The 26384-nt window shown below is 46.9% G+C and overlaps 1 protein-coding gene across 3 annotated transcripts in view; it reads right to left on the reverse strand.

The window, feature by feature from the left end:
* Positions 1–22150, reverse strand: part of svila (supervillin a) — a 433091-nt gene extending 410941 nt beyond the window's left edge. For 2 of the 3 annotated variants that reach the window (XM_072508365.1, XM_072508366.1), the window contains exon 1: positions 21502–22150. The gene's annotated coding sequence lies outside the window, so the exon portion shown is untranslated. Of the gene's footprint in view, positions 1–21130; positions 21243–21501 lie in introns of all 3 variants that reach the window. The other variant, XM_072508367.1, reaches the window with a different exon arrangement.
* Positions 22151–26384: the final 4234 nt, after the last annotated feature.

Below are 26384 nucleotides of genomic sequence, written 5' to 3' on the forward strand. Positions count from 1 at the left end.
TCATGCTCTTAAATGGAGTCAGTGACTTATGTGCCAGTCATGACATTAGCAACCCTCTTATATCTTCAAATGCCTGGTTTTCATGTGTAAAATTAGACATTGAATGGTTGCAGGCATTTATTGGGGACATCACAGCTAATCCTGATCCTGTCCTCCCTCCTCTTGTGATCACACAGCACTTTCCGATCACACAGCACTTTCCAGTCACACAGATATAATCAGAAGCAGTAACCCTGACAGCTGATATTTTTCTCTCCCTCACCCCAGTACAATATTTGGGAACATCATGGCCAGTTGTACATCCACAGGAGACTGCAGCCAAGTACCTTGTTTCACGTGCGGCATGTGGCAGAGTGCTGCCTGCAGCGCTGAGGACCCGGGTTCAAATCCCGGCCCTGGGTCACTGTCCATGTGGAGTTTGCACATTCTCCCAGTGTCTGCATGGGTTTCACCCCCACAACCCAAAGATGTGCAGGTTAGGTGGATTGGCCCTTAATTGTAAAATAATTGGCTACTCTAAAAAAAAATTTTAAGTACCCGAGTTCACAATGGCCTGTATGGTTTAGGGGTGCACCGCTGTATTTATCCGTAGATAACCAGCAAAAAACCTCCAATAAGAAGCTTTCATTTCTGTGTCCGTGTGGAACTTTGAATGAGCTTTCACAAAAAGAAATCGATCAACAATGAAAAGATTCTTGTTTCTATGAGCAAAAAACCCTTCAAGGAAGGGAAGCCAATATGCACCCTGTCAAAGATAATTGTACCCCCAGTCCAAAATATTCATTTATTTATTCGCGTTACAAAAAAAATCTTGAATCTTATTGAAAATCGCAGGAGAATGCAAAGCATTCACAAAGCCAGGATGGTAGCATTCTAGAGTTTCGTCTCTCACCAAATAGAAAAGATGTACACAAGATTAAACTTTTCCCTTTGTTCAGATGACAATCCTTACGTATTTGCTGATAACTACAGGATGCAAAGTGGTTATAAATTCAAGCCACTAGACTAAATCGAGGCAAGTTTCCATCTCAACTCTATGAAAGATTAGTGTATGGGGTTCAATCATAAAGAACTTTAATCCATTAGCCAGGCAAGAACAATTTCTGTCCATTTTCAGACTGTAAAAATTAACCAATGTTCAATGCTTGTAAACTAAACAGAAATTATTCAAACTTAAGGGCATCCCATCAATACTGAAAAATATGAGCATATTGGAGAATATCTGCAGATCAACATCCAAATTGTATCTAAACAGTGTACTCAACGTTTTGAAACAACCACACGAAAATGAAATCATTCTTTTGGTTTTTAAGCCAATGACCAGTAAATGCAAAATAAAAGTATTCAAAAAGTGTCTAAATGTAACGGTCAAGCTACTTATTCTCTGCCCTGCCCTCTCCCAGCTTCAAAATAACTAATGATGGATCGTCATGCCACCCATTCAACCAGTAATGGACGAGCTGGGAGGAAGGAAACAGTTTTTTTCTTCTGCTCTGCGTAGCAAGATTGAAAATGTGAAAAACAAACAGAAAATGCTGGAAATACTCACAGGTCAAGGCAGCATCTGCAGAGAGTGAGGGACAAAATTAATGCTTCCGCTCCACGACTTCACATTAGGACATGGAAGAAGTCGGGAGATGTAAATTGGCTTTATGTAAGTATAGAGGCAGGGGAAAGTGGGGAGGAGAGTAAAGAACAAAAAGAACTGAAAGGGTGGAAGGCAGGAGAGTTTAAATGACAATAACCTCTGCCCCCATTTAATTTTGTTTGTGTTTACAGACAACAGGGGCAGGGTTCTCTAATCTCGCAGCAGTGTCCACGCTGTCGCGTTTTATGACAGCGTGAAAGGGCCGACCCCACGACTAATTCTGGACCCTACAGGGGCCGGGCCAGCACTGCACTGGAGTGGTTAGTGCCGCTCCAGCTGCTGATCCCGGCACGAACTGGGCGGCGCGGGATCCGCGCATGCGCAGTGGCACCGGCGCCAACGCGCACATGCGCAGTGGCTCCCTTCAACGCACCGGCCCCAACGCAACATGGCGCAGGACTACAGGGGCCGGCGTGGAGGAAAGGAGGCCCCCAGCCAGTGAGGCTGGCCCGCCGATCAGTGGGCCAGGCCACACGGAGGCACCCCCCCCCCCCGGGATCGGAACACCCCTCTTCCCCCCCCCCCCCCCCCCCCCACAGGCCGCCCCCTGACCCTTCGACGCTGAGCTCCCCCCGGCTGAGAGAAGGTGTGTACGGCGCCGGCGAGACTCGGCTTTTTCACGACGGCTGCTCGGCCCATCCCGGGCCGAGAATCGGCGGGCTGGCCACGTAGAGCGGCCCCCAACCGGCGTCACGCCACCCACGCCGATTCTCCGCAGAATCGCGTGCTGGCGTCAGGGCGGCGTGGCACGATTCACGCCGGGAGTCTCCGGCCCGGCCCCGGGCTGAGAGAATCCCGCCCGTGTTGGTAATGATTCTGCTCTCCCTCTAGACACATCTTTTCTTTACTTGCCACATTACTACAGCTTTTGGCCTTGCACCATCATCCTTTTTATCATCTGTTACAGATGCTGCCAGACCCACAAAGTATTTGTTTTGCTGAAGGGGATTTTCTTTAACCATATATGGAGTGCACACACCCACTTCAAGCTACCCCAGAGAACGCAACAACTCAGTTCCCCAAGTTTCCATAGCAGTACTTTTTTTCTGGAATTCCATGGCTGCTTTTCCAGCCAAGACCACGCTACTCGTTCGGGCGGTAAAGGTACCAGGAGCCAACCCTCTCTGATACATGCATCCCTTTAGGTCTCATCAATGAGACAGACTGTCTGATAATAATCAAAATATGATCATATGGTATTTGAGGAGTTGCCAATTTGAGACCCCTTTCAGAGTCAGCACTTAAGTTTCACTCAGTTCCAATATCCAGAGTCATCTGTGCCTGCTCACAAGGCCAGGAGACAGTCGCTAGATAGCAATAGACTATTGATAAGTCTCGGTTCGAGACCGCACCGAGCAGACTGCACAAAGTCATCAAAAACAGGATGGTCAGCAGTAATATGCACAATGTTATACAAGCGGCATTGCCAGCAACATGCTATCCACATCATGGGTGCACTCACTGTATATCCGCTCAATGTTCCAGAATTTGAACGCAAAAAATTCCAACAGAAACTATCTGTGCCTTTGCAACTCAATATAGATAGCCATATAATCCTGGATAAAATGAGCTTGTTGCATACTTGACCGCAGATAGTCTTCAAGCAGCTGTCTGTCCCATAACTGAGCGAGTCCATATAGGTCAGGAGTAGAAACTAAACTGTTGGCTGGGTAACTACATTGTTGGAATGTACAGATACCAAAAAAATGGCATCCGATCCTGTTTTGCAGTTGTGTGTCTATCCGCTGTCTCTTTCACCATGAGCACTATTATGACTACTGTTGACCAATGTAATAACCCCCACGAGGATACATTGACTGATCTCTTTCCCCCCCCCCCCCACCCCGAGACTCGTGGAGTTATGAGCTGCCCTGCTGAGTGGGCAGAGGCTCGCCCAGCTAGGGCTCATTGGAAACCTGTTTATAGGCTGGCCTGGACAGGGATGGCACCTTGGTTGTCCCACCAGGACTATGCGATGAAAATAGTTCACTGCCATAGGCAGATGTGTGTGACTTAGATTAGAACCAACGTTCACTTCACCACCGGGGATCCTGGGTCTTAATACTGATGACAAGGTAAAAGAAATTCTGGATGTCCCAGTCGCTCCGAAAGATTGCGGTACAACATGTGGAACTGACATTTAAAAATGCTGCTTTTTGGGAAACTGGAGGCCTTTGATTCAGGCCTGGAAGATTGTGCTCAATACACAGAGCTTTTGCCAGGACAAAGGCACCCTTGGAGAGGACCAGCAGAAGGTAATACTCCTGACTGCCTGCAGGGCCCCAACCTTTGGCATTATAAAAAGCCTTGTGTACCCAGCTGCTCCGGATTTAAAATCATTTGATGAATTAGTAGAGCTGGTGTCTGACCACTGTGATCCCAAACTGTCAGTAATCATGCAACGATACTGGTTCAACATTGCTGTATGGACTCTGGGGGGAGAGTTAGTTGCCGATATCTTGCCTTGACTCTGATGATTGGCTGAGCATTGTGAGTTTAGGCCATCCCTTTCCGAGATGCTGAGGGATCGGATGGTGTGCGGAATTAACAACACGGCCAACCAGAGGAAGCTATTGACGGAGCCTATGCTGGATTTAAGAGCCATTGAACTCGCACTGTTCCGTGAAAATGCAGACAAATGAGTTCAGGCGATCAAAGGGTCCATGGACTGCAGTGTCCATTGTGTTGCTCGACCTCCATAAATCGGACTGCAGTGTATTGCTCCAGGGTAATGCTCGAATGACCAGGTCGCCTCCAAAACGACAATGAAGGGTACAACACTGTGTCTGGGCTCAATATTCACGGGCTGCCTCAGACCAGCTGGATATCTCCCCTGAGGACAAACTGTGGGTACGAAACACGTGGCAACCAAGGCCACCAGAAACAGCAGAGAGCGCGCCGCCCTGGACAGACAATGAGGTTGCCTCCATCTACAGGCCTTGCCCATGGCCCCACCTGAGGAGGAACACATGATGCAACTGAATTGCATCACTGTCCCGAACGTGGCACCGATTCAAGTCATGCTACAGGTAAATGGACACCGCCTAAAGATGGAGACAGATACAGGGGCTGCTGTCTCGTCTCCATCATTGGTTCCCAGACCTTCCGTCGGTTTTGCACGGGAATCCTGCCATTGGATCGGTGTCACAACAGGGCCAGATTAGCAACTGGGGAGCTGCCGTTATAGGATTCGTAACTACGGTGACTCACGGGCAAGTCAGGTTGCTTCTGGCCATGGTGCAAGGACCGGGATCTAACTTATTGGGTCGTGATTGGCAAGTACTCCGCATCGATTGGCAACAGATTTTCGGGATGGGCACCAGGAACCTGTATGATGTCTTTGGGAAATATCTGGAGGTATTCCAGGAGGATTTGGGCAAAATAAAAGGAGACAAGACATGCACTTAAATGAACCCAGAGGCCCAGCCCACGTACTTCCGGGCACGACCTGTCCCATACGCCTAACTCACAAAAGTCGATGTCAAATTGCAGCGCCTGGAGAATTTGGGCACCATACACCCCACGCGATTTGTGGAATGGGCCACAACGGTGCACCCAGTGATGAAGCAGTGCAAGTCTGTTCACCTCTGTGGGGGTCATACAGTGACTAAACAAGGCATCCCACCTGGATTGTTACAAATCCTCGCGAGGCACAGGGTATGTAAAACTGGCTGGAGGATGCGCATGCACCAAACTGGACATGAGCCACGCATATCTTCAGTTAGAATTGGATACTGCATTGTGGAAATATGCGACTGTAAATACCCAAAGGGGACTGTTCGAATACATTCGCCTTCCCTTTGGGGTCTCGTTCGCCTGCACAAATTTTCAAGGAGTGATGGAAGGGGGTACCCAAAGTAGAGGTGTATTTAGACGATGCATTTATCATGGGACAAAGAGCACATTGACAACCTAGAGGAAGTCCAATGCCGTTTTTCCCAAGCAGGCATCCGCCTGAAGAGCGGCAAGCGTGTCTTCCAAGCAAAGGCAGCGACATACTAGGGCTATAAGGTGGATAAGGACGGCTTACACCCTGTGGAGGAGAAAGTCCAGGGGCCCCAACTCCACAAATGCCACGGAATTGCAATCAATTCTGGATCTTGTAAATTATGGGAATTGTATCTCAAACTTGGCCACCGTGCTGGCATCTCTCCATAGCCTGCAAAAAAAGAACGAGAAGTGGGCTTGGGAAGCTCCACCGGAGGACTCATATTCACATGAGTGAAGAAATGGTTAGAACTATAGAAACATTACAGCACAGGAGACTATTCGGCCTATCCTGTCCATGCCAGCCCGAGGACACCCAGGTGCCCTTCCTGCTCCCACTTTCCTACACCCGGTCACTTACAGAACTTAATGTACAGATCCAGGTACTTTTTAAAGAGTTTAGGGTCTCTGCCTCTCCCATCAACTCAGGAAGCAAATTCCAGGCACCCCCTCCCCCCCGCGTAAAAAGGTTCTTCCTCATGTCCCCTCTACACCTTCTGCCTCTTATCTTGAATCTATGCACCCTGGTTCTAGAATATTCTACCAAGGGAAACAATTTTATTCTGTCCACTCTATCACTTTCCCTCAATTAAGTCACCCCTCAGCCTTCTTTGTTCCAAGGAAAATGACCCCAATCTATCCAATCTCTCCTTGTAGCTACACGTTTCTAGCCCTGGCAACATTTTTGTAAACCTCTTCTGCACTCTCTCCAGACAATTACATCCTTCTTGTAATGTGGTTTTCAGTAACTAAGCCAACTTTTTATCCAGCTTGGCACATTTCCACTGTATCCCATGGGCTTTTACACTTTTGACGAATCCACCATGTGGGACCTTGTCAAGCGCCTTGCTAAAATCCATGTACACCACATCCACTGCACTACCTTCATCAACCCTTCCTGTCACTTCCTTAGATTTCAATCACATTTGTGAGGCAAAACCTTCCTTTAACAAATCCATGCTGACATCTTTGGGTTTTCTTTAACTTTACATGCTAATCCTTTTCTCATGCCCTCCTTGATTTATTTCCTTCTTAACTTCGTCCCTACACTTCTTATATTCGTCTTGGCTAGCTGCTTAGTTCTTTGTGCCTATCGTACACTTTCTTTTTCTGTTTGATCTTCCCCTGTATTCCTCTAGACAACCGGGGGTTCGCGATTTGGCAGTACCACTCTTATTTTTGGAGGGGACATGTCTACTATATATATTTACAACCTCACTTTTTAGTGTTTCCCACTGGTTTTCCACTGATTTATCCTCTAGCAGTGCTGGCCAGTCTACTCAGCCAAGTCCCTTCTCATTCCTCGAAAATTTGTCTTCTCCCAGTTCAAAAATGTTTTCTCCTGCTTTATCGCTGTCCTTTTCCACGGGAATACAGAATCTAGCAGAAATGTGATCACTATCCCCTATCTTTCTTGTTCATCAGTGTGAGGTCTAGAATTGCATCTCCTCTTGCTGGGTTTGTCACCAATTGGATGAAAACTTTCCTGGACACACTATATGAATTTTTCACCCCCAGTTCCCCTGCTATTGTTTGAATCCCAGAGGATATTGGGATAGTTAAAGTCTCCTACTATTATTGCCCTCTTGTTCTTACAGGCAAAAATGTGCCTACATATTTGATCTTCTATCTCCCTTTCACTATTTGGGCAAGGGCACACCCCCAGTAGTGTGACTGCCCCTTTTTTATTTCTAATATTTCTAAGCTCAACCCACAAAGCTTTGTTTATTGATTCGTTTAGTATATCCTCTCTTCTCACAACTGGTATTTATTCTTTAACCATTAGTACCACTCCACCTCTGTGTAAAAAATACCAAGGGCAATTTATCATGGCCAATCCACCTAATGTGCACGTCTTTGGACTGTGGGAGGAAACTGGAGCACCCGTAGGAAACCCACGCAGACACTGGGACAACATTTGACATATAGAGCACTTGACATATAGAGCACTTGACATATAGAGCACTTGACATATAGAGCACTTGACATATAGAGCACTTGACATATAGAGCACTTGACATATAGAGCACTTGACATATAGAGCACTTGACATATAGAGCACTTGACATATAGAGCACTTGACATATAGAGCACTTGACATATAGAGCACTTGACATATAGAGCACTTGACATATAGAGCACTTGACATATAGAGCACTTGACATATAGAGCACTTGACATATAGAGCACTTGACATATAGAGCACTTGACATATAGAGCACTTGACATATAGAGCACTTGACATATAGAGCACTTGACATTGAAAAAATCCTACGGCACTTCGTAGAGAAGAAACAAAAAAATGTGAACACATTTCAGCCTTTGAGGGGCAGTGAGGGGACCGTCAATTTCTGGATCTCCCTTTTTAAAACGATGTCAGGGATTTGGGGCATTCAGCTGGAGTCGTGCCCACTGGTGCCACTTTTTGGAGTTCTGGACTTGCCAGTGTTGCAGACAGGTCCGAAGGCAGAGGTCCTGGCTTTCGCCTTGCTAATAACCCAGAGGCTAGTTCTGCTTGGGTGAAGGTCCCCGCTGCCGCCCAAGGCCTCAGCTTGGTTTGACCTGATGTAATTTTTGCACCAAGAGAAGATCAAGTATACTAAGAGGGGGGTGGTGGAAGGGTTCTCCTCGAGGTGGCCACCATTCATCTCCTTTTTCAGTAAACTGGTCCGGGGGGGGTGGTGTTCATTGTTTTAGTTGGGTTAAGGGTTTTTTTTTTAATGTGGGGGGTAGGTGCATTTTGGGAATAAGATTGGGTTGGGTTGTTGGGTTTGTTATAATGAAAATTTTGTTTGACTAAAAATATATTTTTTAAAGATTTAAAATAATGAAGGTGCAGGTCTGGTAGCCAGGGGTCGATGGTGACATCTAGCAGGTTGTAAGATGCCCAGTGTGTCAGGTGCACCAAAAACTCCTTTTAACTCTCTCCAGCCCTCAGAATGGCCAGGGTACCCCTACGAAAGGCCAGAGAATGATTTTGGTGGACCTTTCATGGGGTCCATGTTCTTAATCCTAGTGTATGCCCACACCAAGTGGCTAGACGCACATAGAATGACCTACACCATATTGAAAGCCACCGTTGAAAAGTTAACATGCTCGTTCAGCACCCACAGGATCCCAGAGGTGCTGGTCACAGATAACGGAGCCCTGTTCATGATTGAAGAATTCTCCACATTCGCACCAACCAACGGGATAAGACACTTCTGGACCGTCCTCAAATGGCTTGGCCAAATGAGTGGCACATTTAAGAGGGGCATGCGGAAGCAAACTACTGGCTCCCTGGACAGGCGACTGGGGAGATTCCTTTTTCACTACAGGTCCATGCCACATGTCATGACAGGTGCAGCACTGGACTGGCACCTCAGAAGCCTGAATTTTCCAAGCTTGGGCAGGAAAGTTGAGCTGCAACAGGACTTGAAGCAAATGTATCATGACCACAGGACACCATAGAGGAATTTTCAACCAGGGGACGCTCTTAATTTCTGCAACTTTGGCTCTCAGAGATCATGGTGGAGAAAACTGGGCCGTTTCCCACATAGTCAAGACCCAAGGAAAGACCGTGCGCAACCTGTCGACCACCTTAAGAGACGAGAGCTCCGTCAGAGGACGCCCGGCCAAGGAATTCAGCACCTCCGCCTCACTGGAAACTGCTCCTACATAGCATGCAACCGCCCATGGGCCGAAACCCGGACCATCAAGACAATGACGATTTCAGCTCAGAGATGGACACCAAGGCCTCAGCACCGACAGACGATGTGGCCGGGACCGAATCCTGGGCATAGCTCTCCGGAGGTTATCACAGAAAATGCAATCTACAAACCGCTACAAACCACCCGACACAAATCTGCCACTGGCAAAAGCACAGATGCGTGCAAAGCAGCACAGAAGGCCTCCTCAGATGGTGGCAGAGGGGATATTTTCAGACTTTGGGGGGGCGGGGGGGTAATAATATCCATGAGGGCCACTGGGATTCTTCGACTCATCTCCCCGTGGGACTCGTGGAGGATGAGCTTCCCAGCTGAGTGGGCGGAGGCCCGCCCAGCTGAGGTGTGTCAGAACCCTGTCTAAATGCGGGCCAGGACAGGGACCGACATCCTGGTTGTCCCAATTTGACTGTGCTGTGTTAATAGTTTGCTGCCATAGGCAGACTTATGCGACCTTGATTAAATGTGACAATGTGACAATGTGTGTGTTGGCTTCTTGGATCTTAATCACCAACAAACCCAAAACAAATTCAATTAATTTCCTTTAATCTTTCTAAATATATGACTTCTCTCTCAGCTCCAAGACATTACACATGCTAAAAGAAAATCCTCAATAGACATTTTTATTTCTGAATGTTCTCCTGTATTGTAAACTAATGTCGTTCAATCAACTGGAAGGAGGAACAACAAAATCATGAACATCAAAATGTAGCACCTACACTGATCCAGGTAAATGACTAAAGTTTGATAACTTCTCAGTAAATGCATTATGGAGAAACAGAGCAAACGGCTCCTGTTGGTCCCTACCCCCGAGTTGCAGATCTCAGCCAGACGGCTTGAATTGGCCAACTTAACTGAATAGGACAGGCTCATTGGACCAGCTGGTCTTTTTCCATCTGTCTTGACCCTGGGTCCTGTGATAACCAGCACCGCTGAACAGGCAGCTGACAGCCATCTAGATTCATACACAAAAATGGGCACTTGGACAAGATGTAGGGGAGGGAGGGGGGGGTTAAAAACATGAAATATATTCCTATTACAAACTCCAAGAACAATATATTTGATACCAGCAGACACAAATGCAAAAAATATCGATAATTGGTTTGCAAAAACAACTTGTATTTGCATGAAACATGCTGTCTGACGCAAGGATAATGAGGAGCCTGAGCATCCCTAACTTCATCCAAAATCAGAGGTAGCATATTGCCACCGGGTGTCTTAAGTATAAGCTGTTTAAAAATGGACCTTGCTATGCAATATTACACAGCTGATTCATCAATATTTAAAACCTTTGAAATTTTAACTAAAATTTATTTCACTATTCAATTCACTTGAAGTGACATAACCTTTAAAAATATAGACCAAGAGCTGGAAAGCGGGATTAAGTTAAATAGTTGGTGGCAGTCCGGCACAATGGACCAAATGGTTCCTATGTAAATTTCTATAATGCTATGATTCTATTTCAGATGCCGGTGTATTTTTTGAAAAGGGCATTGTAGGCACTTCACATTACCCATGGTAGTTAATGCAGTGACACAGACAAATGACTACATTTCATGATCATTCTGGGTACAGCAATCACATTTAACAACTGTCCTTGTGGCTTCTTCCTCATTCCCATTTTCTACAGCATAGTTTGGCAAGTAGAGCAGTATATAAATACTGTCAATTTAGGTTGAGGGATAGAAATGGCAACAATTAGTTTTATGTAATTATAACCTCCAACAATTTTAAAAATCAATTTGAAGTCAAAATAGAAGAGGGAACAATTCAATCAGAATTTGACACAACCTTGCATCTCCACTCCAACTATTCTGAGGTAGGAACTGCTGCACAGAATGGGAACACCAACGGTGTCAGACTTGGCTCAGAGACTGCATACTTGCCAGAGTCAGATGATTGCGAATTCCAACCCCTCTGAGACTTCAGCACATAATTAGCCCGACACTTTCAGCAAAGCACTGAAAACTTGCTGTGTTGTTTGAGGGCTGTCTTTCGGATGATAAACTGAGGTCCTAGATGTCCCCTCGGGTGAAGATAGGAGCCCACACCTCACTACTTTATTGAAAGAACAGGAAGAATTCCCCTGGTTCCCTGGTGAAATCTTTTTTATCTACTCTCTGAATCTCTTGTAACCCTTTGAAATTAATCTCCACACCAGTCCATATGGATTGAAGTAACAATACTGCAGATAAATGTAATAGGCTGTTGCATTAAAAAGGGACAATTGTAACTAATGACTGTATAATATTCATGTTCCTGACAAACATCCTACAAAAGCAGACAAGCAACCCCTAGGACTTTACCAATTCACCGCCATAACCAGCTGAAAAATGGTGACAAAATCACAAAGGTAAACTCAACCAATTATTTTCTAACTAGTTTCTGGATAGATGGACCAAATGGTCTCCCCTGCCCTTTTTTAATCTTGTGACCCAATAAATGCTGCTGCCAAGTGTCAAATGTGAATGATGTACACAATGTGACAGTTGCTGAATGGCTCGAACCCGAGAATGGCAGCAACTTGGTTCAGTCAAATCACCTGCTTACACTCACTGTCTAGTTTCACAAACAAAAAATGGTCAGTGGCAGGAGGTACTGAAGGGTAGCCAATGTTCTTGTAACTTTATTCCAGCATTAATCAGTACGTTCAAGAAGCAAGCTTTTTTAAAAATCTTTTTTTTTCAAAACAGGGAACACAGTAAAGTATTATGTTAAAGTTGCAAAGAGTTCCAATAAAAGGCTTACACAGAAATCAAGATAACAAGATGCAATTAGTAGCCCTTGACAAAGACTAATTGAACAGCAAGGATCAACATTCTTTGGAGAACCATTTCCAGTCAGAATGCCTTCATTCCTGCTATTTAGACAACACAACTATGAAGATATTTTTATTCAGTTTTAAAGTCTGACTAGGTGTTGTCTCTGTTTTGTTGACTGTGTTTGTAAACTTCTGCAGTGGACCAGAAAAGGGATAAGGATTTGAATTTTATTACCAGGAAAACAGTCTGCTAATTGGGACAAGCACAAAGCTTTGAAGTACTGGCCAAGATGTTTCCAATGAAAGTGGCTTCAGTTTATTTACATGTTCGGTGTAGAATTCTTCTCTCCCTTAAGATAAGCAGACAGCTAACTTACCTGCACACTTAAGACAAGATAATTCTGTAACAACAGAATGGTGTTATTGTTATGTTAGATGGTTGGATGACAATGGACAAACCATGTGCTCCATATAACCTTCGACTGACATGCAATGGAGGATCCCAGCAGGTAAAAGACCAAAGTTAAAATTGCAAGGCTATGTCAAGTAAAGTTTTTTTTAAATGCACAAGCAGAAATGTGCAGCCTGCCAGAGACAATGGCACAGCAGTGAGACCATGTGACCAATCATTGTGCGGTCCAGTTTGGGATGCAACAGAATTTTCTATCTTTATGATGTTCAGGGGAGGACATCTTCCTTTACCCATATCCTCACCCGCAATGGCGCAAATAATGCCAAGACCTAGTCAAGCTTCAGGGACTGTTACAACATACTGCACCAACAAATGCTCATTAAAGGATGCATCAGGTGCAAGAAAGGAATGGGTTCAAAATTGAGGAGATGGGAGCAATTAAGAGCTATTTAAAAGAGAATAGAACCAAAGGATTGAGAGGATAAATTAAAAGCAGGGTAGGTACAGTGCAGTAGAAATAAATATAGATTCCTTTGCTTGATCAATTTCCATCCCTTCACCCTTGGTGCTTTGAGTAGATGTAGGTTCACAAGTGCAGTTTCTGCAATTCTGGCACTGGTGGGACAGCAGGCTTTCACGATAGACTAGCCAGTGTTCTATCAGCCAACTGATAAATGGCACAGTGGCTAGCACTGCTCCCTCACAGCGCCAGGGACCCAGGTTCAATTCTGGCTTTGGGTGACTGTGTGGAATTCGCACTTTCTCCCAGCATTTGAGTGGGTTCTCTGGTTTCCTCCCACAGTCCAAAGATGTGCAGGTTAGGTGGATTCATAGAAACCCTAAAGTGCAGAAGGAGACACTCAAAGAGCACCCTATCCAGGCACACTACCCCAATCTATCCCATTACCCCACCACCAAACTGTTGGATACTAAGGGAATGGCCAATCCACCTATTGACCATGCTAAATTGCCCCTTAGTGTCCAAGGATGTGTAGGTTAGGTGGGGTTACGGGGATAGGGCAGGGGAATGGGCCTAGTATGGTGCTCTTTCCCAGGATTGGTGCAGACTCGATGGCCAAATGGCCTCCTTCTGCACTGTAGAAATTCTATGGTTGTAATTGTTTGGCAACTGACGGGTATTAAAATCAACTTGTAAAACACAACAGCAATTTTCCTATCCAGTCAGTGCTGTTGACAGTATAGGAGTGTAAATGTAGAGGTAATGATGGATAGCTGGCTATATATTGAACAGTTCCAGATATTTTATATCTCAACATCTTCCTCTGCTTTCTTCATTCTCCAAGTATGAATTCCAAACAAATGGACATTTCCAAACAAGTGGAAGTTGGAAGAGTGAATAAGCCGGGTGGGACGAGTCTTTGATTATGCTGCCCGCTTTCCCAAGGCATTGGGAGGTGTAGAGAGTGTCAGTGGATGGGAGGTGGGTTCAAGTGATGGACTGGGTTGTGTTCATGACTCATAATTATATTACACATCCACAAGCTAATAAACCTAACCACACAACAGGAAGGACACTGGAGACAGTACAGAGGAGATTCATAAGAATATTGCCAAGCCTTGAAAATTGCAGCTGAGGAAAGATCAGATAGGAAAGCAATCCTAGCCTTCGAACAGAGGAGACTAAAGGGGTGACCTAATTGAAGTGTAAAACATTATGAGGGGCTAAGATGGTGTAGCCAGGAAAGACTGATTCCCCTATCTGAGGGGTCAATTAAAGGGGGAATAGATTGAAGGTGATTGGTGGAAGACTTAGAGAGCACACGAGGAAAGCCTTTTTCACCTAGTGGGTGGAAACATCTGGAATTACTGCCTGAATTGGTGGTTGAAGCTGAAATGCTCAACTCATTCAAAAAAGGTACCTGGGTCTGGATTCAAAGTGCTGTAACCTGCAAGGCTACAGACCCAGATGCTGGAAAGTGAGATTAAAATAAGCAGCTAGTTTCTTTTTTCTGGCGGGCGCAGACAGAATGGGCTGAATGGCATCTTTCCGCAAAGTAACCTTTCTATGGCTCTAACCCCATTAAAGTAAGCTTAAACTTACAAGCACACTTTAAAACATGTCCGATTCACTCTTAATTTCCCTCTGAGATGACGTAAGAAGCCACTCAGTTGGACCATCACCTTTTCTTAATTAGGTGTGGTAATAAATGCAGCCGTACCAGCAATGTCCGCATCAAGAATTAATAAGAAAAAGAATGCATGCGGAGATTATTTCATTCAGCAGCTACGGGAAGTACCATTGTGAACAAATACAGGAAGATTTGCTCAGCTCGGCATTTCTAGTGAAATGGTCAGACAGCAAATGCTTGCAATTCTACTACAGACACCAACAGGAAATCTTCCCACAGTTGTTTACAATGTCACAGCACAGATCAACTAGCAGAAACCCTGCCCACTGATTTTTTACAGGAATACTGATTGATTTTTGTTTTACAATGAGTGTGTACATTGTAACCGACAATTTGTCCAAATTAAAACTTTTGAAAAACACATCACACGTGTGGACAATAGACACATCTAAATATAACATTTAAGTCACGGATGCATACAAGTCATTAAAATAGAAAAAAATAGCATTTATATTAATGAACGCAGGGAATTGCTACACTTCAGGCCAACAACAACTATGTCTAAAATCCCAGTCTCACCGAGTCTTCCTGAAAATCTAGGTTTAATACAGGGAAGTATGGGATGGATTTATTTTAACATTTGGCTTAATGTGGTCACTCATGGGGTAAAGACAGCCAAAAGGAAGGGGAAATAGGAGGGAGGCAGACCACTGGTTTCCTTCCTCAAGTCAAAAGAATGACAATATCACTTTTCAAAACAGGCACATTTTACAGTATAATCCCTGAAATTCCATCAAAAACCAAGCAGAACTCAAGAACTTTACCCCTCCCCTCCCTGTTAACAATGGGAAATGCAGTCTGGATTCATGGAAAAGAGATAGATTTCCGTTTTGTTTTAAAGAAGGAAAAAGCACAATCCACATTGAGCATATGCCAAGCTATCCTTAGCTTGTACACCCAGCAAAAAGATGTATCCACAAGAAACAGCACATGAACCATGGACTTTAAAAAAATGCCCGTTTCTGACTTTAAGGCCAGTTCTCAGGCGAATAAGAAGAACAAGCTACAATAAAAATGTTTTGAAATCTATACATTAAATTATTAAATTGCTAAAATTGGGTACACTGCTTACAATTCAGTTTAATAGAATTTGGAGGTATGCCTTTAAAGGGCTTGATCTTCAAAACAAAGCATGCAGTACATGTAGTGGAAGAGTCATTCATTATGATGCTATATAACATAGAACATAGAACAAACAGTGCAGAAGGAGGCCATTTGGTCCATCAAGTCTGCACCGACCCACTTAAGCCCTCACTTCCACCCTATCCCTGTAACCCAATAACCCCTCCGAACCTTTTTGGTCACTCATGGCCAATCCACCTAACCTGCACGTCTTTGGACTGTGGGAGGAAACCGGAGCACCCGGAGGAAATCCACGCAGACACGGGGAGAACGTACAGACTCCGCACAGACAGTGACCCAGCGGGGAATCGATCCTGGGACCCTGGCGCTGTGAAGCCACAGTGCTATCCACTTGTACTACCCATGTGACAGAGTAATGAATTGATAAGATAGGTCAGAGCCATGTCTGTAAATAGATCTTTTCTTTTTAAAATGAAAACAGCAGCCTTGTAAAAAGGTCCACGCCCCACAAAATTGAAGTATTGCTTGTTCCACTATTTACAGTTCCTCAATTTAAAGAGTAGAAACAATGACAGAGCACAATATTCAAGCAGAATAGTTCCATTTTTTTTTTTTAGACCATCAAGCAAAATTTCACATTGCATTAAAAAAAAGCAGCTATAAAACAGAACTTGGAAAGTTAGGTCTCCTATTTCCACAATCCAAGTAGTGTATGATGTGGAGATGCCAGCGTTGGACTGGGGTGAGCACAGTAAGAAGTCTAACAACACCAGGTTAAAGTCCAACAGGTTTGTTTTGAATCACTTGCTTTCAGAGCACTGCTCCTTCCTCAGGTGAATAAAGAGGTAGGTTCCAGAAACATATACAGAGACAAAGTCTATAGAACATAAGTAGTGTATGTTCAGGAGTAAAGTCGTAAATTTCTGTTATGCGTTGCAGGATAGGACACCTATATTCAACCAGTAATTACACATAACTTACAGCAACTACATTGCACTTAGTACTGCAATGAACTTCTGCGCCCATTAATTTGCCACGATAATCATGCAGAATCACTCTTGGATCAAGCAAACCCAAAACTAGTCTGAACTATAGTAACCAGGTGATACTGGCCAATTTTCAACCCATTCCCAGCCACTATGATAAGCTGTGATTAATTCTTATTCCTCCATTAATCTCTCATCCAAGACATTTTTCCTGATCTTTGCTCCTCAAGCCTCAGCTCCATTCCTCACACTAAGTCTCGAAATACTCCAGTTCCTGTAATTTTCTACAAAGCACACTTACAGCAGTCCAGCGCTGAAAATGTCCAAGCTGTGCACAGCAGTCAGCTCCCTTTTAAACTCCACCCTATGTACGCACTGTCAGCCTCTCCAGACTCCAAAGGCACTTAGCACAGTAAACATTGCATCACAATGCCTTTATTAAACTGGAAGATTATTTCTAAGCTACAACTATGATCTTTGCTATTCAATTTCTCAGTTTATATTTCTGGGTACTTGAATAAAAAAGTAAATGTGAATAATTTTAAGGTAGATATGTTAGGTTTTGGATTTTGTCCATAATAGTTCATGGTGCTCCACAAATCTGATTAGCAGTTGTATCAAATACATCACAAGTTACGAGAGACCATTTCTGATTTTTCCGCCCAACTCTTCACAAAGGCTCGGTACATTCCAGGTTGTCCAACATGGCCTCCCTATTCCCTCCGATCTTTTGCCCCGTGATCTGTCCCTAAACCTGTACCTGGATCTGCAACTCCCAAGAAGAATGGGGACACGCACACTAATTCTTATTTTGATGAGAGGGCAAGATAATTTCTCCAGCTATTTGGGAACCACAATATTCATGATCACAAACAAAAACCGAAGGCAGGGGGAGAAAGAGAGAGAGGGGGGGGCGGCGGTGAGGGAGAGACAGAGAGAGGGGGGGGTGAGAGAGACAGAGAGAGGGGGGGGGGTGAGAGAGACAGAGAGAGGGGGGGGTGAGAGAGACAGAGAGAGGGGGGGGGTGAGAGAGACAGAGAGAGGGGGGGGTGAGAGAGACAGAGAGAGGGGGGGGTGAGAGAGACAGAGAGAGGGGGGGGTGAGAGAGACAGAGAGAGGGGGGGGTGAGAGAGACAGAGAGAGGGGGGGGTGAGAGAGACAGAGAGAGGGGGGGGTGAGAGAGACAGAGAGGGGGGGGGTGAGAGAGACAGAGAGGGGGGGGGTGAGAGAGACAGAGAGGGGGGGGTGAGAGAGACAGAGAGGGGGGGGTGAGAGAGACAGAGAGAGGGGGGGGTGAGAGAGACAGAGAGAGGGGGGGTGAGAGAGACAGAGAGAGGGGGTGGGGTGAGAGAGACAGAGAGGGGGTGGGGTGAGAGAGACAGAGAGAGGCGGGGGTGAGAGAGGGGGGGGCGGTGAGAGAGGGGGGGGCGTGAGGGGGGGGGCGTGAGGGGGGGGGTGAGAGGGGGGGGGTGAGAGGGGGGGGTGAGAGGGGGGGGGTGAGAGGGGGGGGGGTGAGAGGGGGGGGGTGAGAGGGGGGGGGTGAGAGGGGGGGGGTGAGAGGGGGGGGGTGAGAGGGGGGGGGTGAGAGGGGGGGGGTGAGAGGGGGGGGGTGAGAGGGGGGGGGGTGAGAGGGGGGGGGTGAGAGGGGGGGGTGAGAGGGGGGGGTGAGAGGGGGGGGTGAGAGGGGGGGGTGAGAGGGGGGGGTGAGAGGGGGGGGTGAGAGAGGGGGGGGGTGAGAGGGGGGGGGTGAGAGGGGGGGGGTGAGAGGGGGGGGGTGAGAGGGGGGGGGTGAGAGGGGGGGGGGGTGAGAGGGGGGGGGGTGAGAGGGGGGGGGGTGAGAGGGGGGGGGGTGAGAGGGGGGGGGGGTGAGAGGGGGGGGGGGTGAGAGGGGGGGGGTGAGAGGGGGGGGGTGAGAGGGGGGGGGTGAGAGGGGGGGGGTGAGAGGGGGGGGGTGAGAGGGGGGGGGTGAGAGGGGGGGGGGTGAGAGGGGGGGGGGGTGAGAGGGGGGGGGGTGAGAGGGGGGGGGGTGAGAGGGGGGGGGGTGAGAGGGGGGGGGGGTGAGAGGGGGGGGGTGAGAGGGGGGGGGTGAGAGGGGGGGGGTGAGAGGGGGGGGGGTGAGAGGGGGGGGGTGAGAGGGGGGGGGTGAGAGGGGGGGGGTGAGAGGGGGGGGGTGAGGGGGGGGGTGAGAGGGGGGGGGTGAGAGGGGGGGGGTGAGAGGGGGGGGGTGAGAGGGGGGGGGTGAGAGGGGGGGGTGAGAGGGGGGAGGGTGAGAGGGGGAGGGTGAGAGGGGGAGGGTGTGAGAGATGAGAGAGGGTGTGAGAGGTGAGAGAGAGGGGGGGGGTGAGAGAGAGGGGGGGAGTGAGAGAGAGGGGGAGTGAGAGAGAGAGAGGGGGGAGTGAGAGAGAGAGAGGGGGGAGTGAGAGAGAGGGGGGAGTGAGAGAGAGAGAGGGGGGAGTGAGAGAGAGAGAGGGGGGAGTGAGAGAGAGAGAGGGGGGAGTGAGAGAGAGAGAGGGGGGGTGAGAGAGAGAGAGGGGGTGAGAGAGAGAGAGGGGGGGTGAGAGAGAGAGGGGGGGTGAGAGAGAGAGGGGGGGTGAGAGAGAGAGGGGGGGTGAGAGAGAGAGGGGGGGTGAGAGAGAGAGGGGGGGTGAGAGAGAGAGGGGGGGTGAGAGAGAGAGAGGGGGGAGTGAGAGAGAGAGAGGGGGGAGTGAGAGAGAGGGGGGAGTGAGAGAGAGAGAGGGGGGAGTGAGAGAGAGAGAGGGGGGAGTGAGAGAGAGAGAGGGGGGAGTGAGAGAGAGAGAGGGGGGGTGAGAGAGAGGGGGTGAGAGAGAGAGAGGGGGGGTGAGAGAGAGAGGGGGGGTGAGAGAGAGAGGGGGGGTGAGAGAGAGAGGGGGGGTGAGAGAGAGAGGGGGGGTGAGAGAGAGAGGGGGGGTGAGAGAGAGAGGGGGGGTGAGAGAGAGAGAGGGGGGAGTGAGAGAGAGGAGGGGGGGGGGTGAGAGAGAGGAGGGGGGGTGAGAGAGAGAGGGGGGGGTGAGAGAGAGAGGGGGGGTGAGAGAGAGGGGGGGGTGAGAGAGAGAGGGGGGGGTGAGAGAGAGAGGGGGGGTGAGAGAGAGAGGGGGGGTGAGAGAGAGAGGGGGGGTGAGAGAGAGAGGGGGGGGGTGAGAGAGAGAGGGGGGGTGAGAGAGAGAGGGGGGGTGAGAGAGAGAGGGGGGGTGAGAGAGAGAGGGGGGGGTGAGAGAGAGAGGGGGGGGTGAGAGAGAGAGGGGGGGGTGAGAGAGAGAGAGGGGGGGTGAGAGAGAGAGGGGGGGGTGAGAGAGAGAGGGGGGGGTGAGAGAGAGAGGGGGGGGGTGAGAGAGAGAGGGGGGGGGGTGAGAGAGAGAGGGGGGGGGGTGAGAGAGAGAGGGGGGGGGTGAGAGAGAGGGGGGGGGTGAGAGAGAGAGGGGGGGGTGAGAGAGAGAGAGAGGGAGGGGAGAGAGAGAGGGAGGGGAGTGAGAGAGAGGGAGGGGAGTGAGAGAGAGGGAGGGGAGTGAGAGAGAGGGAGGGGAGTGAGAGAGAGGGAGGGGAGTGAGAGAGAGGGAGGGGAGTGAGAGAGAGGGAGGGGAGTGAGAAAGAGAGGGAGGGGAGTGAGAAAGAGAGGGAGGGGAGTGAGAGACGGAGGGGAGTGAGAGACGGAGGGGAGTGAGAAAGAGATAAGAGGGAGAAAACCCATTTTAAAGAGAGAATAAACTCCATGGGGGGGGGGGGGGGGGGGGAAAGCATGCATGATGTTTTAAGCAAGAGTCAGTAGCAACAGCAAGAGGATACTTGTACCAAATGAAGATAGCGAGAAAAAAAGCTCGTGATTTATAAAGCGTCAAGAGATTGAATGAGACAAAGAGTGGACCACAAACAATGACAGTGAAAACGATGAATTAGAGATTGGAAGTTACACAAGAGGAAGTGACAGGAAGAAAAGCTCCATGACTTTTGTCTGAGAGCAATGCTGCGGAAAATCAGCTGGGATCATTTTTTTAAAATGCACTTAAACATTTAGAACATTTAGAAAAAAGCCCTGTTTGATCCAACACATTGAGATCCTTTTGGTTCAGCCTCGACAGATATTGGAAACTTTTTTTTTGGGGGGGGGGAATAAATAAAGAGGCAAGGGGAGGAAAAATGGACCAAGTTAAAAGAGCTCAAGTTACAAACAGATGGTGTTCTAGAGAATTTGGTCTCACGTAAATAAGCTGTGAACAATAGAAACATATCCTGTAGATTCGACAGCTGCAAGGAGCGAATTCAGGTCCATCAGAAATGTAGGCATCTCCTCCCCTCAAAACTGCATCTTCAACGACACTCAAATCGCCGGAGGCGAAGCATGCGGGGCCAAAAAACAAAAACTCACAAACACCACCAGACTTACCACTCACAGAGAAAGTACTCGGGAAGGAGCGTGTCAAAACAATGGGCGATGCAAGGAAAGCAGACACAAATGTGCAAAAGTATATGTTGTTGCTGCGAAGTACATTCCCATCCTGGGGGAATACAGAGCAAAGTACCACAGGGAAATATTGTCAGTCTGAAGTTGTAACACACGCACAGCTGTCTGTAGAATATAACCCCTAAAACCATCACAAATGCCCGTTGCACTGACGATAAAAGTGATTATACCACACTCTGGCTTATTTACATCCCGTGCCGGCGCATCACATGTTTAACATATAAAGATTTTGTTTTTAAATACAGGAATAAAATTCAAAACAAAACTTATTGAGGGGGAAAAAAAAAACCTACCTTCCGGTTACAGCCCAATCTTGGAGGGGGTTCTTTGCGGCAATTACTGACGGGTTTGGAGGCAGCGGCTTCGCTCTGTTGTCGTCAGCATCACCATCATCTTTCCCGTGTGTTTAATGAAAAAGACACATTTCGCTCAACAGCCAGAAATAATAATGTGTCCAAAACCAAAATGAATTGGAAAAGGAGAGAACTGTCAAAGAAGAGGAGAGGGAAGCGGTGCAACAATGTGTCGCCTGCAGGCGAACTTGCGGCTGGAGAGAGGCGCGAGCGCGCGGCGGCGTTTGCAACTTGTCCCCGGGAAAGATACTTCTGCTGATCCTCAGTGTAACCCTGCACAAAGCACTTCACTCATTCTCCTCTAACTTCCGCTACTCCCAACGCAAAAAAGAGAGTGGGGGGGGGGGGGGGGGGAATATACTAACTCATTGCATCGACCTCACAATAAAACCAAGTCAACACTCCCTCCAAAAAAAAATGAGAGAAACATGTACAAAAATCCTTCATTTCTTTCGGTGTTGCCGGACCTATGGTCCAAGTTTAAGCACGCCGGGTTGTCATTTGTAATTTCATGCCCTTTTTTTTTCAAAAGTAGGTAAATTGAAGCCGGTGACGAACCGACACTTCCGGACGACGTTGTCTGTCCGCCCCCCGCCTGTCGGCGGCCGAGGGTTTGTATGTATGTACGTACGTGAGCGATTGTTGATCCGTCAGCAATGTGTTTATTTTTAATCATTTGCAAACAAAACGCATTTCGAAGCTGAGGTGTGCCGAGAACATCGAGATAAATGTAACGTTTTTGATGCTTCCCCACACGACATGGGTTGGAAACAAATTATGGACTGATTTTGTTTTTCAAAGTTTTCGAGGCGGCTCTGCATTCTTTCATTACTGACTGACTGGCCTGGAGACTGATATGTATGTGACTTATGCCCACACGAGTTCCAGCAGGAGGTGCTCAAAGCAATCGTTTCCTTGACTTGGAGGATGCAAAAATACCTCTTTGAGGAGGCCTGGAAGCTATCTCAGACCTTCCTCCAAAGGAGTCTTGGAACAAACTGGAGTCTATTTGATTGGAGCTGATTTTAGGAGGTTTTCTTGGTGTGTTGCGAGTAATCTATACGTTAATATATTCATTTTAAAGTATCAGTAGTTGGGGCCCAAACTCCATCTCATGATTGCTCGCCTGACCAGATCACCCTGCAATTCAAAAGGCGCAAGTCAGGAGTGTGGTGTAATACTCTCCACTTTGCCTGGGTGAGTGCAGCTCCAATAGTCAGTAAGCTCTACACCATCCAAGACAAAGCAGCTCGCTCAATTGCCTGCCCATCCACAAACATTCGTTCCGAACTCCACCACCATCGACCAACAGTGGCAGCAGTGAATGTGCCATCTCCAAGATGCATAGCAGGAACTCACCAAGACTCCTTAGGCAGCACCTTGCAAACCCACAGGCAGCAGCCACATGTAAATATCGTACCTGCAAGTTTCCCTCCAAGTTACTCAGTGTCCTGACATGGAAATATATTGTCATTCCTTCACTGTCGCTGGATCAAAATCCTGGAATTTCCTCGCTAACAGCACTGTGGGAATACCATCAGCACAGGGGTAGCAGCGGTTCAAGAAGGCAGCTGACCATCATCTTCTGAAGGGCAATAAATGTTCGTCTTGCTAGCAAGTCCACGTTCTGTAAATGAATTTGAAAAAAAATTAAGGCTACAAATTGGGAAAATATTTAACGTAACTACAAATGGTGTATGGGTCCCAAATGTACACAATTGTGTCCTCAGAAGGTCTGTAGACATTAGTACTCACAGTGGAATCAAGTGGGTCATCTGGGTAGATCAAGTGCTTAGAATTGGCAGGAAGCAAAAAGCTGAGAACTAGGTGCCAACACTATTTGGCCAACTCCTTTTAGGACCTGGAAAACAGCCAACTCCATGTAGCATTCTTTCAATTTGAATTTTCCTCCAGCCTTTTAAAATATTTTTTCCTCAACATTTTAACTTAAAGCACATGGGTAAACATCAAGTCAAATTTTGAGTTCAACATCCAACCAAGAAACTAAAGAAAAATCATCTATGAAGTGTTTTTAACTTGATGGCCAAGTGAACACACTTGTGCCATACTGAAAATTTAAAATATTGGGGTAACATGGATTGCCTCATTGAGATGTCAGCAATTATTGAAAATAAAAGCAGTTCTTGAAAACAACAAAAATATTAGAATTTTGTGGCAAAAACATAATTTATAAACCGCAGAAGATATATCAGCTCCTGTAAAATGTGCTTTTCAGAATACATTTTGCAAGAAAATACTTTTCAGCATTTCATTAACATCTTTGATTTACCAATGTTATTGTTACACCCCCAAAGTGGTGAGAACCTACATTACATCAGATTCCCCTCCTACACCTTGGAATATGAAATCCCCAGGTGATTAAGGGGCGGAACTTCCTCCCAATTGGAGGAACCACAATGGATATAAACACCGACCTGGGAGCGGGTCAGGGAAGGCGGGTCAGGGAAGAGGACCCTGAGGGAGGAATGGAGTAGAGAGTTATTGTATTGTGGAGTAATAGAATTAACCTTGTACCCTGTCTATCTGGCTGCGTATGGAGTCCTTGCCTTCAGTTACAACAGTTATCTTATTGGTTTGTTTGGTGTTGGCAACCCATTATTTTTATAGAGTTTGAATTTTGGATGTATATCTGGTTCCATTTTTAATAAGGACACGGAGAATCCACACCTAGTAAAATATGAACAAAGTTTTATTTACACAAACTATACATACACTATCCGGTAGACCCCTGTGGTTGGTGCCTTATTTGCTGACCTTTTGTACATTGGTTAATTGGTTACCCTGCCCCTAGCGGGGGGAGCTTGTACTCCGCAAGAAGCACAGGGAAGATAAGTATTTCCACCCCTTAGGTCCATGCAGGATATTACTTCATTCCTATCTTTTTATAAACTTAGGAGTACCCAATTGTATTTTTCCAATTAAGGGGCAATTTAGTGTGGCCAATCCACCTACCCTGCACATCTTTTGTTTGTGGGGGTGAGACCCACGCAGATACAGGGAGAATGTGTAGACTCCACATGGGCAGTGACCCAGGGCTGGAATTGAACCCGGGCCCTCGGTGCTGTGAGGCAGCAGTGCTAACCACTGTGCCACCATGCCGGCCCCATCATTCCTACCTAAGGAAGAGTCATATGGAGCCAAAACGTAAACTCTGTTTCTCACTCCACAGATGCTGGCAGATCTGCTGAGTTTTTGCAGAATTTTCTGTTTTTGTTTCAGATGTCCAGCATTCACAGTATATTGTTTTTATTCAGTCCTATCTTTTTCTATTCATTTGTAGGATGTAGGGAATGCTGGCTAGGACAATATTTATTGCCCAGCCCTAATTGCCATTGAGAAGGTGGGGGTGAGTTGCCTCCTTGAACCGCTGCAGTCCTTGTGACGTAGGTACACCCACAGTGCTGATAGGGATGGAGTTCCAGGATTTTGACTCCGCAACAATGAGGAAACTTTTTTCAAGGCAGGATGGTGAGTGACTTGGGGGGGAACCTCCAGGTGGTGGGGTTGCCATGTGTCTGATGCCCTTGTCCTTCTAGATGGTAGCGCTCGTGGGTTTGGAAGGTAATGCCTCAGGAGTTTTGGTGAGTTCCTACAGTGCACCTTGTAGATGGTACACACTACTGCTGCTGTTCGATCCAGTTATTGTGAGGGAACTCAAGCAGTGGATTCTCTTCCTGCTAAAGAACTGCTAACTCTGGAGTGTCGCAAGGATCTGTCCTTGGGACCTCCTATTTCTGTTTACCATGCTGCCCTTTGGTGATATCATTTGAAAACACAACTTCAGAATGCAAGTACACAGATGGCACCAAGCTGAGTCCTGAGCTCTGGAATTCCTTCACTAAATCACTCCTGCTGAAGGTGCTCTTTAAAACGGGCTTGTTAACCACGCCATTAGTCACCCTATCTCTTTCTAATCATTAGTCACCCTATCTCTTTCTAATGCTCTCTGTCACCTTTTGCCTGAATTCTGGTGGGAAGCATATTTTAAATGTGCTAAAGAAATGCAAGTTGTTGGTGTTGACTCTTTTTGCTGTTGTTCCTCCCATTCCTTTCTGAAGGCACCAACCTGGCTCTGGGTACAGTTATCTGATTGCCGGAAATGTTCCAACACCATGCCCAAGTTGTCATTTGGGATCTTGGACTGTACCACCACATTTCGACTATAGGGAACTTCAAAACTGAACTATTCTCATCCAAAATCCACATTTTTCATCGGAAATTATCCGGTAGTAACCATGAGCAGAAACCATGGCTGACTCGATTCCTTCTTTGCATTTGGAATTTAAGTTGGCTGCAGCAGTCCCACTGTTTCAGTTGAAACCAGCATAGACAAGGGATCAAACTTTGGAAAATCCTGACCTGTACGTTTCAACACTATGATGTGTAATTCATGTACTTTGCAAATGGATACTTGAAATGAATATGAATGACAAGAATTCTTCCCTATTGTACTCTATGAATGATGTTATAATGTAGATAGCCAGGCTGTGAAATATAGAACTGGAGTCTAATCTTTCATTCTACAAGCTTTTATTTACAGAGTCACATTGAAGGCATGTGCCTCCAAACCCAGCAACCAAAGTTTCAGTCTTTCCTGTATATCGTTGTTGTAAAACCCATCTGGTTCATTAATGTCCTTTAGGGAAGGAAATCTGCTGAACTGGCCAACATGTGACTCTAGATCCACAGTGATGTGGGTGAGTCTTGATGGCATACTAAGCCATTTTAGAGAACAGTTCAGTCTAAGGGCAATTGGGGACGGGCAAGAAATGCGGGCCTTGTTAATAATATCCACATCCCAT

Source organism: Scyliorhinus torazame, chromosome 6 (assembly GCF_047496885.1).
Source record: "Scyliorhinus torazame isolate Kashiwa2021f chromosome 6, sScyTor2.1, whole genome shotgun sequence".
NCBI lineage: Eukaryota > Metazoa > Chordata > Chondrichthyes > Carcharhiniformes > Scyliorhinidae > Scyliorhinus > Scyliorhinus torazame.